Below are 15363 nucleotides of genomic sequence, written 5' to 3'. Positions count from 1 at the left end.
TCCCCATGGTCCAAACAGGAGCTCAGGCCTGCAGCTCTATCAAGATTTCTAGCTTCTTGTGTGTTGGTGTTTGCATTAGTGCAAAACCACAGAAGTAAACATCCTAATTGGAAAGCATCACTGGACATAGCCTGACTGGATAGCTAATCTATGGTATCAGTGTGCAGAAGGTGGCACACAAACATTAGACTGATTGTGGGCCTTGGAGTTGACACAGCAACATGGTCACACCATGGGCATGGCTTTCCTGAAGGCCCTGTGCTGCTCTTGCAGCTGTGAGTGAATTCACCAGACAGCCAGTGCTATCCCCTCTCTGGCCCTCGGCTGATGCCCAGGAAGGAGCTGTCTATCTCAGGGATTTCCCACATGGTTTACAAGCACTGGCACGCATCAGGAGCAGCCCAGGCACCTTGGGCATCACCCAGTGTCTGTGTGTGAGCAGCTGCCTCCCAGCTGAAGGTCCGAGGACTCAGAGCAGGAGCTCACATGCAGGCAACTCCTTGTGCTCTTCTGAACTGAACCAGAGGAATCCCAGCTCCTGTGGGTGTGTAGGGAGCTGAATCCCATTTCAGCTCCAGGATTTCTGTCAAGGGATGAGACTCCTGCACTGCCTCAGCTGGATCACTGCCCTGCACAGGGAAAGTCCAAACCTTGCCTTCCTTGTCTGGTTGCCCTTATTGTTTCATCAAACGATCTCTGGGAGCACTCCCCATATGTCTCCAATCAGTCACTGACCACTGGACATGTGGTGGTTAATTGAGCGAATTTCAAAGCACAGTCATGATGCTGTTGTCTTTCAGGAGCTGTTGGCCATGAGGACCCAGGGACATGTCAGGGGAGACAAGTCGGAAAGATAAAAATGACATAATCTGCTGCTTGCCTGTCCAGGCTCCTGGGACACAGGGAGCTCATAAAAGTGTGCAGGGCTGCAGAGAGACAGCTGTGCCCAGGAGCAGCTCTTGTGCACAGCACAGCCTGCAGGTGACAGAAGGAGAGGAGAGAAACTGAAGAGAGCTTGCAGGATGTGTGTGGTGTGAGCGGGCTGTGAGCTCACTGCAGGAGCATTGCTCACAGACCATGACAGGGTAAGTCTCACTGCAGACCATGAGCTGCTTTTCATAGAGGGTCAACTTAATTTGGGACATCCCATAGGAGATCTGGATGCAGGCACTGCATGTTTCTTTACTGTGGAAAAAGCCTTCTGCTCCAGCTGAGGGCTTCCATACTGCAGTATGAAATCACAGCCCTGAGGGCTGCATGTCCCAGCACGGCTGCAGGCTGTGCAGCCGGGGCTGCAGGCGGGTGCCCAGGGCTGTCCTGCAGAGCAGGGTCCCTGCTGTGCCCCAGGGGCTGTGTGCCGGGTATGGGACTCTGCCGCCTGCCAGGCTCAGCACTCAGCCTGCCCGGGGAGCTGCCCAGGGTGCTGCAGGGAGACGGGTGGGGGGAAGGAGCCCCCCGGCAGGGCTTGTGCTGCCACAGCTGCTGCCTGGGGCAGGGGATCACAACTCCACTGCACAACGGAATGTTTCTGAGGGCACTTTGCAAGAGGAGAGCCAAGGCAGGGGGTTTCCATTTCCTGTTCTGAGGCAAAGAGGTTTGGAGTCAGAAATCTAAAAGGGGCAATAAGAGTTCTGAGAATTTTTCATCAATCAATTGCTTGTTTTGTGAACACTCACACATGATGTGCTTTCAGTCTCCCCTTTCTCGAAGGATGGAATTATCATCATTTTCTGTAGGCATGAATAATTCACTTATCCTACAAACAGGCAGCATTTTCTAACTGAAACTGAATGCCACAGAAGCTCGGGTAGGGGGCTCTAAGAGCACTTGGGGTAAAGATATGAGACATGAAACAGATGAAAATATCCAGGGAGAAGGCATAAGAAAATAAAAGGAAGGTTAGAGCTCCATATGCTGCTTCTGCTTAAGGAATGCTGAAATACATGAAATTAAATGCAAGTAATGGTGCTAAATGTACACTGTTGTAGGAGAATTAAAACATTTCATAGTATAGCAGGAGGAGTGTGTCTGAGAATGGTCTGGACTTGTCATTATCTTCTGCACTCTGAGCAGGACTCCAAGCCCAACAACAGCAGATGCCCAACAGCAGCTCCATCAGTGAGTTCCTCCTGCTGCCGTTGGCAGACACGCGGCAGCTGCAGCTCCTGCACTTCTGGCTCTTCCTGGGCATCTACCTGGCTGCCCTCCTGGGCAACGGCCTCATCAGCACAGCCGTAGCCTGCGACCGCCGCCTGCACACCCCCATGTACTTCTTCCTCCTCAACCTGGCCCTCCTCGACCTGGGCAGCATCTCCACCACTCTCCCCAAAGCCATGCCCAACGCCCTCTGGGACAACAGGGCCATCTCCTACACAGGATGTGCTGCACAGCTCTTTTTCTTTACCTTCTTCATGTCAGCAGAGTATTCCCTTCTCACCATCATGTCCTATGACCGCTATGTTGCCATCTGCAAGCCCCTGCACTACGGGACCTTGATGGACAGCAGAGCTTGTGCCACCATGGCAGCAGCTGCCTGGGGCACTGGGGTTCTCAATTCCCTGCTGCACACTGCCAGTACGTTTTCACTGCCTCTCTGCCAAGGCAATGTTGTCAACCAGTTTTTCTGTGAAATTCCCCAGATCCTCAAGCTCTCCTGCTCAGAATCAAATCTCAGGGAAGTTGTGTTTCTCATTTTTACTATCAGTTTAGACGTAGGCTGCTATGTTTTCATAGTTGTGTCCTATGTGCAGATCTTCGTGGCTGTGCTGAGGATGCCCTCTGAGCAGGGACGGCGCAAAGCCTTCTCCACGTGCCTCCCTCACCTGGCCGTGGTCTCCCTGTTTCTCAGCACTGGTGCTTTTGCCTACCTGAAGCCCCCCTCCATTCCCTCCCCACTCCTGGATCTGACAGTGGCACTTCTGTACTCAGTGGTTCCTCCAACACTGAACCCTATTATCTACAGCATGAGGAACAGGGAGATCAAGCACGCTCTCAGGAAGGTGTTGCAATACTCACTATTCCCGCTTCAATAAAGTGCACATCTTCATCGCATGATTCCCAGTGATGGTTCTTCATCTTTTATGCATCTTTGATTGATTGATTATGTGAGATATAGCAACGTGCAAAAAAATGTTATTGAACTTATAAATAAAAATTTGTTTCACTTCTTTCACACCTACTATCCATTTTCTCACTCCAAGAGCTCATGTAAACATGGAACCAGATTCCCCGAATAGGTTAAGAGATAAATAAATAGCATTCAAAATACGCTTTTCCTTAGCTCTTCTCTTATCCAACTTTGTCTGGATTTGGGGAAGGTACAGCCACAGATAGAAGCACAACTAGTTCTTTTCATTCCTCCTCTCTTTACACTGATACAGTGCACAGAGGATTCGAGTCCTCTCATTTCTACAGGCCTGAAGGTCTTGTGTGTCTCACAGCAGTCCCGTCGTCTCTACAGCAGCACTCAGTGGTTTGCTTAATTTTCTTATCTCAATACTTGGAACAGCTACAGGACCTGTAGCATAAGTGACCGCAGAGCTCCTTATGAGGGGTGGAGTGACAGTGGGATCTGTCCAGAGCTTGGAGCAACTGCAGGATGTGTAGCAAAAACTTGGAGCTATTGCAGGGACTGTGCCAGGAGTTGCAGAGGCTGCAGCAATGTCAGCAGATCCAGCTCTCTTCCCCTTGAAGATGCTGAATAGTGTTGAACACAGCTCAGTAGGTGTGGGCCAGGCCCTGGCACACTGCAGTCATTTGGGCCTTTTTAGGATTACCAGTGCCACAGCAGACCTGTCTCCAATATTCTACCAGTTTCTCAGGATCCTGCAGTTGCTCGGAGATGAAGTTCCAAAGCCCTGGGGGTGCCCACCACTCCAGGCAGCTGCCCAGACTGTCCCACACCCCCTGCCATGCAGAGCCTTCTCACCTTGGGGCAGATCTCTCACTGATATTCCTGAATAATTGTTTAACCTCAATCCTAGAATCATAGAATCACCAAGGCTGGAAAAGGCCTGAAAGATCATCCAATCCAACCGTTCACCTATTACCAATAGCTCCCACTTAACCATGTCCCTCAACACAATATCCAGTCTCTCCTTGAATACCCCTGGTCTCCCAGAGACGACAGTGTAAAATGTGTAATTCCTAATCATACCAACAATATTACTTCCAAAACCCAAAGATGTCCAAAGAGCTGAATGTGCACAAAACTTCACTTTGCCAATTTTATCGTGGTACAAACCAAGGTCAAACAGCATAGCAAAATAAATACCCTAATCCAGCATCCAGAGTTGACAAATGATGCAGCAGGGAAAACAAGCAGCAAGCAAGGAGCTGTGAAATGCAGCTTCATGAGAAGACTCAGCAAGCTTCACAAATAGGGAAACTATCAGCACCATGGCCTGCACATCTCCAACTCCCACAAAGCCCTGTCCGCTCTGGACAGATGTGCTGTTACCACAACCCTTGGAGCCTCACATCAGGCACCAAAATGACTGTGGTTGTTGAACCCAACATGTGGCTCAGCAGCTCACAGTGCTTTGTGCACTGCCCCATTCCCAGTGGGATGGGGATGAGAACTGGGAAAAAGAGTACAACTTCTGGGTTGTAACAAAGCAGTTTACTAAGAGAGATAAAAGGAGAGGAGTAATAGTAATCACTATATATCCGTTGATATAGAATCGTATGTAACAACTGATGCACAAGCACTTGCTCAGCACCACCAGACTGATGCTCAGCTGGGCCCTGAGCAGTGAAGAGACTGAGATGAACTCCCACCCCTTTCAATACAATTTCTGCTTGCTGTCAGCTGATAGAGAACGTCCCTTTGGCCACTATCAGTCAGCTGTCCTCACTCTGTTCCCTCCCAGCTCCATGTGCCCTCCACTGACCATGGCCTTGGCTCTGTACAACACTGCTTAGCAGCAGCTGTAAACATCAGAGTGTTATCAATGGTTTTCTCCTAGAACCAAAACACTGCACCACAGCAGACAGTCTGAAGAAAACAATTCCATCCCAGCTGTAACTCAGATTCCTGCCTGTCCCCTCTTCTTGTTCTTCCTGATCAGGAAGCAAGGAACAGAATCTGCCGCTCTCCTCTCTGAGCCCTTTCCATCAGTTCTCAGCTGGCTCCTCTGCCATCCCCAGGCAGAGCTCAGTGCCCTCTCATGGATGGCAGCAGCCTTTTCTCTTCTTCCTTGCCCATCCGTCATGCAGAATCTGTACCCCATTTGCTACAGTACAGAGCTGAGAATCAACCCACCGTGTCTCTGTGAACCAAACAAGACCCTAGGCCTGCAAAGGCACAGAGATTTGGAGTTCGCTGAGTGAATGTTTGTGGTCCTCTCATTAGTGTAAGGATTCTTCAGAAAGCATCCCCTTCCAGAAGCATGCTTTGATTTAGCCTGTCTGGGTCTTGCATCTACACTGTGGTACTGATGTTCAGGGCCTTGCTCAGAATCAGCAGCCTGCATGAAAGGAAAAGCTCTGTGGTTTTCTCTTGATTTGTCCCGTTTATTTCCCATGCTACCCGCACTGGTCTACAGGCACTTTAGGGCAGCAGTAGGTTGGGGTTACCCCCAGAGGGTACACAGTAAGATTTAGGACGGGGTATTGGCAACAAGACTTTCTCTGAGGAATCCTCACACAATCCTATAGAACAACTCAGAGGCTTTCCATTCAATCTCCAACAGCAACAATATCCCTCAGCCCTTCTCTGTCACATCCAATTCCCCACCCTTCCCCATTTGGACCTGGTTTAAAGCCCTATAATCAATCAGTGCAGGAGCATTTCAGATGGGGTCATGGAGGAGGCAGACTGCCATTCTTGGGGTGGCCATTTTCCCAGGAGGGCATGGTGGGAGGGCTTTGTCCCATCTGGTTCCACCAACACTTGCATCCACCCAGCAGAAGGCTGTGCCCTCTGTGTCCCACTTGAACTCTGCATGGAGCTTACAGTTGGCAGTGACATGGCTGAGAAGCTCTGGGCATGGATTAAGGGACAGGGAATTAATGTGCCTTCCTAACTTCCTCCCTGCATGCCTTAGCAACTTCCTTGTAATCTCCCCAAGTACCCAGCCCCTTCTTCCAGAGGACGGAGATTCTCTTTTTCTTCCTGAGTCTCAATAGTTTTTCCCAGTTCATCTGCACTGGTCTTCTTCCCCTATGGCTCACCTTATGGCATTCAGGGACAGCCTGATCTCGTGCCTTTAAGATTTCCATCTTGAGGAGTGTCCAGGCTTCCTGGACCCCTTTACCCATAAGGAGCGACTCCCAAGGGACCTGTGCTACAAGTGTCCTGAACAGGTCAAAGTCCGCCCTCTAGAAGTTCAGGATAGTAGTTTTGCTAGTCACCCTTCTGACATCTCCAAGAATAGAGAATTCTACCATTTCATGGCCACTCTGCCCAAGACAGTCCCCAACCTTCTCAACTCCTACCAGTCCTTCACTGTTAGTGAAGAGCAGGTCTAGCAAGGAACCACCCCTGGTAGGACTTCATACCAGCTGTGTAAGGAAGCTGTCTTGCATGCAATCTATAAACCTCTTGGACTGATTCCTCTGCTATTTATTATATTCCCAGCATATATCAGAGAAGTTGTAGTCTCCCAAGAAAATGAGTGCTGGCAATCTTGCGACTTCAGTAAGCTGCTCATAGAATGCCTCACCCATCAATTAGGCGGTCTATAAGAAACCTTTAGCAAGATGTCACACTTACAGGCCTTTCCCCCGATCCTTACAAACATGCACTTCATTCTGAAGCCCAAGCTCTTCAACATCAAAACTCTCTTTAATATAAAGGGCCACACCACCACCCTTCCTTCCTCCTCTATCCCTTCTGAAGAGCTTGTAACCATCCATCACAGCACTCCAGTCATGGCAGTGGTCCCACCATGGGTCGGTAATAGCAACTAGGTCATGGTTTGTCAGATGCACAGTTGCTTCCAGCTCCTCTTGCTTGTTGACCAAGCTGCGTGCGTTGGTGTAGACGCACTTCAGCTGAGGCATCTGCCTCTCTCCCAGCTCAAACAGCATTTCCCTAGGCTTATCTCTGGTAAGCCCTGTTTTGTCCACTCCCCCATCGTAGCTAGTTTAAAGCTCTTTCGATAAGCCCCGCTACCGTCTATGCTAGGATTCACTTCCCCCTTTGAGACAGTTGGGTTCCATTCATGGATAACAGACCATGGGCCAAGTAAACTGTCCTGTGATCAAAGAACTCAAAGTTTCTGGCTCAGTACCAACCTCTGAGACAATTGTTCATTGCTTTGCTTTCCAAGCCTGCTCTGTGTCCCTCACTGCCACTGAAGGTATAGAACAAAAAATCACTTGATCTCCCACTTTGTGAACTAAATGGCCTAAATTCCTGAAATCTCTTTTTATAGTTTGTAGTCTTATCTAAGAAATTTCATCACTGCCCACCTAAACTATGAGTAGTGGAAAATAATCAGTGGACCTAACCAGCATTGGGAGTTTCCTCATTATGTCCCTGACCTGAAACCAAGAAGGCAGCAGACTTACTGACAACTGGGGTCCAGTCTGCAAATGGGGCCCTCTATTCCTCTGAGAAGGGAGTCACCCACCACGGCCACCCTTCTTTCTTTCATGGCAGAGGAAGTCACAAGGCTTGGTAGTGACTGCCTTGCATTAGGTTTCCTCCTAGGCAGATCCTCCATTGCCTCCCCATTCTTATCTCCTTCAGATTTCAGAGTGTCAAACCTGTTGCTTAGATGGATCAGGGGTCGAGGGCTAGGTAGGCATGGGGGGGCTCCTGTGATGTTGAGTTGGGACTCTCTTCCAACCCTTCTCATCAGTCAGGTCTGTCTGACTGTGACAGGGCAGGGAGTCAACCACTTTTCTGGGGGTATCTGCCTGGCAGCCTTCCCTCGGGGATGCCAGCAAGTCACTCCACCAGCCCATCTCCCGATCACACTCCCTGATGGTAAATTGTGAGTAAAACCTTGAGTAAAGTGAGAGTTCACCTAGAGAAAAGTATGAGTAGAAACCTGGATTGACGTGAGGGTAAACCCAGAGTAAAACCAGGATCCCATCCATCATCATGCTCAGCCTCTAAGGGGAACATTTTCCAGTGTTGCTGTGTAAAAATATAGGTTCCTCACATCTAACCTATGTCTCCCCTTTTTAATTTAAATCCGTTTCCATTTGTCCTGTTATCAACAGACCATCCCATCCTTATTCTAGCGTTAGGCATCTCATCCTCAGATGGAAACCCTGGGGCTGAATTGGGATCAGTTTTTCAAAGAACCACAGGAGCTACAAGTTCACCTAGCTGAGTTCAGATGTGCACAGTGAGGTGTCTGTGTGTGAGTCCCTCATCTGAATCCTTGGTTTTTATTCCACAGGGACTGCACTACTCATACACAGTCTCTCAGTGATGCCCAAGGTGCCTTGGGTGATCCTAGTTTTGTGCTAGTGCTTGTAAACTGTGACGGAAAATCTATGAGATAGACACCTCCTTCTGGAGCATCAGCTGGGGGCCAGAAGGGAGGTATTCTTGGCCATCCTAAATACCACCTCAGCCACGTGCTTAGGGCACCCATTGTGTCTTTTGCACCTGACCCCATGGAGTATGTAGTGATATTCAGCTTATCAAAAGGATGAGCTCAGAACAGAAGAGGCAGATCTTCCTCTCTGCTCCATCTGTGGCATAGTCTGGATTTCAAGGCATTGCAAAGCTATGGCACATCTACGTTCTTGCACTGATGACACTTTAGCATGCTCTGGGCTCGCATTTCAATGGCATCTAATAAATCTAGGGTCATACCTGTTGACAGGAAGCTGGCAAATGTTGTCTCATTGTAAGGAAGAGCAAGAAAGATGACACGGGCAACTATGGACCTGTCAGTCTCACTACAGTGCTTGGTAAAATTATGGAGAAAATGATGGTGGGAGTTATGGAAAAACAACTGAAGGACAGGTCACAGACAACACAAGATACAGAGGGGAAGGTCCTATTTAATTTCAGGTCTTTTTATGACACCTTTATCCATTGAGCTGAACAAGGGAAGGCAGTTGATGTAATCCTTGAGGATTTCAGTAGAGCTTTTGATACTATTTCTCCAGCACCCTTCTGGACAGAAATTCCTGCATACAGCTAGACAGAAACAGAACGTGGTGTGTTGTAATACAAGAAGAATTTTACAGAGCAGCAGCCATGGATTGAGATAAGGAGTTCACAGAGCAGCAGCTGCGGAGCAGGATAAACAGCATGAGAACAAAGGACATCTCTAGGAAAAGAATGAATGGCTCGTGGCTTTGAAGGGGGGTTATAGGGTTGTTATTGCAGTAGCTTTCCTCCAATTAGCGTGTGTGATTTTTGGACACCCTTGTCTGTCTCCTATAAAAGTCTGGCTTTCGGGCAATAAATTGATGCAGCTATATGTAACTATATTGGTGTTTCTCTGTTTGACCCAGCACGCTGACATTTTGCCTTTCAGGTTCACCAGCAGTGGTGGGTGAGCAGTTGGCCAGTAGTTCTGTCCCAAAGGATTATAGTCAGTGGGTTCCATTGGGCTGGTAGATGGTCACTGTCAGAGCTCCCCAGGGTTCCATTTTAGGGCCACTTTCCTTTCATGTTTATGCAGATGACTTGCATGCAGGACTAGAAGATGTTCTGAGCAAGTTTGCTGATGAGACCAGATGAGGAGGTGTTGTTGCCTCCACTGAGGGTGGAGAGGACTTGCAGAGAGATGTGGACAAGTCAGAGAAGTGGGTACCAGTTGGTACTAAGCACCAAGTGCATAAAGTATAACAAGAACAAGTGCCTGATTGTGCACCTGGGTATGGGCAACCCTGGACATAAACACTGTCTGTATATTGGACACATGAGAGACGTCTGACTGAAAAGGATTGGGGGTCCTGCTCAACATAAAATTTTAAGTGAGTCAGCAGTGTGCCCAGCCAGCCAAGAAGGCCAACAGTCCCCTAAAGTGCATCAAGCAATTTATTGCCAGCTGGGTGGGAGAAAGGTTTGTCCCTCTTTGCTCTGCATTGCTACTGCCTCACCTGGAGCACTGGGTGCACTTCTGGGCAATGCAGAACATAAAGAACATCAAACTATGGGAGAGTGTGCACAGGAGGGCACTGGAACTGAGAGATCTGAAGTTCAGAGTTTCACTGGGATTGACTGCTTGTTCAGACTGGGCCCTTCTCACACCCCACATCCTGTGATGAGACACAGGGCACATGTGGGATATGAACTTTAACAGCATCCTTGCACCACATGCAAATGCTTTTCCCAGTGCTTCAGTGTTCCACCACCCATTGCTTTCAACATAGTTTTCAACACCCCATTGTATCTTTTAATTTTACCAGAAGCTGGTGCATGGTAGGGGATATGATAAATCCACTCAATGCCATGAACTTTGGCCCAAGTATTTATTAAGGGAATTTTTGAAATGTGTCCCATTATGAGACTCAGTTCTTTCTGAGGTGTCATGTCTCTATAGGACTTGTTTCTAACAACCCAATATTGTGTTTCTGGCAGTAGCATGGGGTACTGCGTATGTTTCAAGCCACCCAGTGGTTGCTTCCACCATGGTAAGCACAAAACGCTTATCATTATGAGATCCTGGCAAGGTGACATCATTCACCTGTCACTCCTCCCCATATTTATACTTTTGCCTTGGCCTTCCCCCCAGAGAGGCTTCATATTCTTGGCTTGTTTAATTATGGCACATGATTCACAGTCATGAATAACCAGTGCAATAGCATCCATAGTTAAGTCCACCCCTCAGTCTCTAGCCCAATTATATGTTATGTCCATTCCTTGATGGCCTGAGGTCTCATGGAACCATCAAGCTTGAAATAATTCACTCTTGTTCTGCCAGTCCAAGTCTATTTGAGCCACCTCAATTCTGGCAGCTCGACCTACCTGATGGTTGTTTTGTTGTTCTGCAATAGCCCGACTCTTGGGCAAGTGTGCATCCACGTGACACACCTTTACAATCATATCTTTTTTTTGAGCAGTTATGTTTTTCTACAGTTCAGCAGCCCAAATAGGTTTACACCTCCGTTGCCAGTTATTTTGTTCCCACTGCTGTAACAACCCCCATAAGGCATTTGCCACCATCCATGAGTCAGTATAAAGATAAAGCATTGGCCACCTCTCCCGTTCAGCCACATCTAAGGTCAGCTGGACAGCTTTTACCTCTGCAAACTGACTTGATTCTCCTTTACCTTCAGTGGCCTCTGCGACCTGTCGTGTGGGGCTCCAAACAGCAGCTTTCCATCTCCGATGCTTCCCTACAATATGAAATGATCCATCAGTGAAAAGAGCATATTTCTTTTCATTTTCTGGTAGTTCGATGTATGGTGGGGCCGCTTTAGCACATGACACCTCTTCTCCTGGTGATGTTCCAAACTTTTTATCTTCAGTCCAGTTCATGATCACTTCTAAAATTCCTGGACGATTGAGGTTCCCCATCCGCGCTTGTTGTCTAATCAGTGCAATCCACTTGCTCCAGGTGGCATCGGTAGCATGATGGGTGGAGAGAACCTCCCCTTTCAACATCCGGTTCATCATTGACAGTCGAGGTGCCAGAAAGAGCTGCATTTCAGTACCAGCTACTTCGGAAGCAGCCCGAGCCCCCTCATACGCGGCTAAGATCTCCTTCTCAGTTGGAGTGTAGCACTCTTCAGACCCCTTGTACGCTCAGCTCCAGAATCCCAGGGGTCGGCCTTGGGTCCCTCCTGAGGCTCTTTGCCACAAACTCCAAGTGGGACCTTTCTCTCCAGCAGCAGTATAGAGGATGTTCTTTACATCCTGTCCAGTCCGTACTGGCCCCAGGTCCATGGCACAGGCTATCTCCTGTTTAATCTGTTCAAAAGCCTGCTGCTGCTCTGGGCCCTATGCAAAATCATTCTTCTTCTGCATCACCTGATAAAGGGGGCTTACAATGAGGCTGTAGTTTGGAATGTGCATCCTCCAAAAGCCCACTGCACCCAGGAAAGATTGTGTCTCTTTCTTGCTAGTTGGTGGAGACATGGCAGTGATTTTGTCAATCACTGTTGGGATGTGATGACATCCATCCTGCCACTTTATACCTAAGAACTGAATTTCCTGGGCAGGCCCTTTTACTTTGCTTCACTTAATAGCAAAACTGGCTCATAGAAGAATTTGAATTATTTGCTCTCCAGCACAGCAGCACTCAGTGGGGGTGTGACCTCATTCAGGCCACGGTAGTCTACTGTCAGCCTCCATTCTCCACTGGCTTTACGCACTGGCCATATGGAGCTGTTAAAAGGTGAGTGAGTTTTACTGATCACTCCCTGATTCTCCAACTGGCGAATCAAATCATGAATGGGGAGCAAGGAATCCCTGTTGGTGCGATACTGCCGTCTGTGCACTGTCTTTGTAGCAATCGGTACCTGCTGCTCTTTTATTTTTACTCGTAGCAGCCTCACAACAGACGGGTCCTCTGACAGGCCAGGCAAAACAGACAGCTGCTTAATGTTGTCCATATCTACAGCAGCGATTCCAAAGGCCCAGTGATACCCCTTAGTATCCTTGAAATGCCCTCTTCTGAGGTATCCTCAATACCAAGTATGAACGGAAACCCTGGACCACTCACATAGGATGTTTTTTCCAGTCTTTACCAGTGAGGCTTATTTCAGCCTCCAACACAGTCAATTCTTGAGAGATATCCAGAAATATGGATTGATTCTGTCCCTTCATGACTGGAGGGCATTAGGGTGCACTGTGCACCAGTATCTACCAGTGCCTTATATTTCTGTGGTTCTGATGTGCTAGGCCATCAAATCCACACAGTCCAATAAACTCTATTATCCCTTCCACTCCCTTGAATGAGGGCAGGGCCCCTCTATTGGTTACCTGTGATAACTGGAGCAGCCGTACTGGTGGTTGGACTGTTTTGTAGTTCCCTCACCCGTGCTCATAGTACAGGAGTAGGCTGGTCATGCCACTTCCTCGTGTCTTCTCTGTGGTCACGTAGGTAACACCACAAGGAAACACACAGTGCAATTTACTGTTGTTCCTTGCTCAATCTGGAAAGCGCTTGTGTCTAATAGCTGAGAATTTTAATGATACACATGAAGGCTTTATGGTCGTTAATTTCTTTACGATCTCTCGCCTTCAACTGAAGCAGCAGCTAGGCCAATTACCAAGTGACACCAAGGAGATGAAGTGGCAAAATGGCGATTTATTGAAACAGACACATCCTTATATAACCTACGCCTTTTTGTCTACACCCACTGTATTACACTAAGATTCTTCCAGAATATGGGGAAGGGCCTGTCACATCACAACAAGCTACCGTCCCAGCTGTCCCAACAGCGAAGCAACCAGGTAACAAGAGATTCATTCTGGTGCCGTGTGAACTCCTTTCTTACGCCTTCGATTTCAGTCATCTTCAGGGATCGACAAACAGTAACAGAGATTTCCTCCTCATCACTCTCTTCTTCATGACACTTTTCCTTTTTCCTTTCTCGGTACTTATCCAGACCTGTCACCTGGATCTTCTGTTGCCTCCTCCTCCACTTCTTTTTTCCGTTCTAGACGTGAGGACACCCATTTCCATTTCTTGCCTTCCACAGGGGCAACTGATATTGTTACTGGTGCCTCCTGTGACTGATCAAAATTGACTTGGGGATTTCCCTTTTTGGCTAGAACCTCAGCTCGGAAATTCTCTCTTTTCGGAACAGTGTTATATAGAGCACGGTAAGCACAAGCCAAGCCCCAAATAAGTCATACCCCCTTAGATCTATCTAGGCTGCGCCATCCCTGACTCAAATACTGGCTTAGTTTCTCGGGATCCCACAGGTGTTCAAGAGTTAAATCCCATGACATTGCGGGCCCCCATGTGTTGGCGAACCTGAAGGCAAAAGTCAGCGTTCTAGGACAAACAACCACACACCAATATAGTTAAATATAGCTGTGTCCATCTATTGCCTGAAGAGCCGTACTTTTATAGCAAACAAACAAGGGTGTTCAAAAATCACACGTACTAATTGGAAGAAAGCTTCTGCAATAAGAACCCTAAAACCCCGCTTCAAAGCCACGAGCCTTTCACTCTTTTGCTAGAGGTGTCCTTGGTTCTCATGCTGTTTATCCTGCTCTGCAGCTGCTGCTCTGTAAAGTGCTTATCTTGATCCATGGCTGCTGCTCTGTAAAATTCTTCTTGTATTACAACAGAATGGCAGTTCCCTGGGGTCTCCAGCACACCCCCAGCCAGCTGGCAAATGCCACTGAGGACCTTTAGGAAAGACATGCCCTGGGTAGTGACAATGTTCACTGGACAACTGTGAGCCCCACAATGGGTCTCGTACCTGTGTGCCATCTTCTGAACACCAGTAGCACGGTGTAGATGCAAGGCCCAGACAGGCAAAATCAAAACATGCTTCTGGAAGGGGATCCTTTCTGAAGAGTCGTTACACTAATGAGAGGACCACAAACATTCACTCAGCGAACTCCAAATCTCTGTGCCTTTGCAGGCCTAGGGTCTTGTTTGGTTCACAGAGACACGGTGGGTTGATTCTCAGCTCTGTACTGTAGCAAATGGGGTACAGATTCTGCATGACGGATGGGCAAGGAAGAAGAGAAAAGGCTGCTGCCATCCATGAGAGGGCACTGAGCTCTGCCTGGGGATGGCAGAGGAGCCAGCTGAGAACTGATGGAAAGGGCTCAGAGAGGAGAGCGGCAGATTCTGTTCCTTGCTTCCTGATCAGGAAGAACAAGAAGAGGGGACAGGCAGGAATCTGAGTTACAGCTGGAATGGAATTGTTTTCTTCAGACTGTCTGCTGTGGTGCAGTGTTTTGGTTCTAGGAGAAAACCATTGATAACACTCTGATGTTTACAGCTGCTGCTAAGCAGTGTTGTACAGAGCCAAGGCCATGGTCAGTGGAGGGCACATGGAGCTGGGAGGGAACAGAGTGAGGACAGCTGACTGATAGTGGCCAAAGGGACGTTCTCTATCAGCTGACAGCAAGCAGAAATTGTATTGAAAGGGGTGGGAGTTCATCTCAGTCTCTTCACTGCCCAGGGTCCAGCTGTGCATCAGTCTGGTGGTGCTGAGCAAGTGCTTGTGCATCAGTTGTTACATACAATTCCATATCAACGGATATATAGTGATAACTATTACTCCACTTCTTTTATCTCTCTTAGTAAACTGCTTTGTTACATCCCAGAAGTTGTACTCTTTTTCCCAGTTCTCATCCCCATCCCACTGGGAATTGGGCAGTGCACAAAGCACTGTGAGCTGCTGAGCCACATGTTGGGTTCAACAACCACTGTCATTTTGGTGCCTGATGTGAGGCTCCAAGGGTTGAGATAGCAGCACATCTGTCCAGAGCGGACAGGGCTTTGTGGGAGCTGGAGAAGTGCAGGCCAT

This window comes from Coturnix japonica, chromosome 30, assembly GCF_054131305.1.
Source record: "Coturnix japonica strain WE chromosome 30, WE-NBRP24, whole genome shotgun sequence".
Classification (NCBI taxonomy): domain Eukaryota; kingdom Metazoa; phylum Chordata; class Aves; order Galliformes; family Phasianidae; genus Coturnix; species Coturnix japonica.
This window is presented reverse-complemented; position numbering follows the sequence as displayed.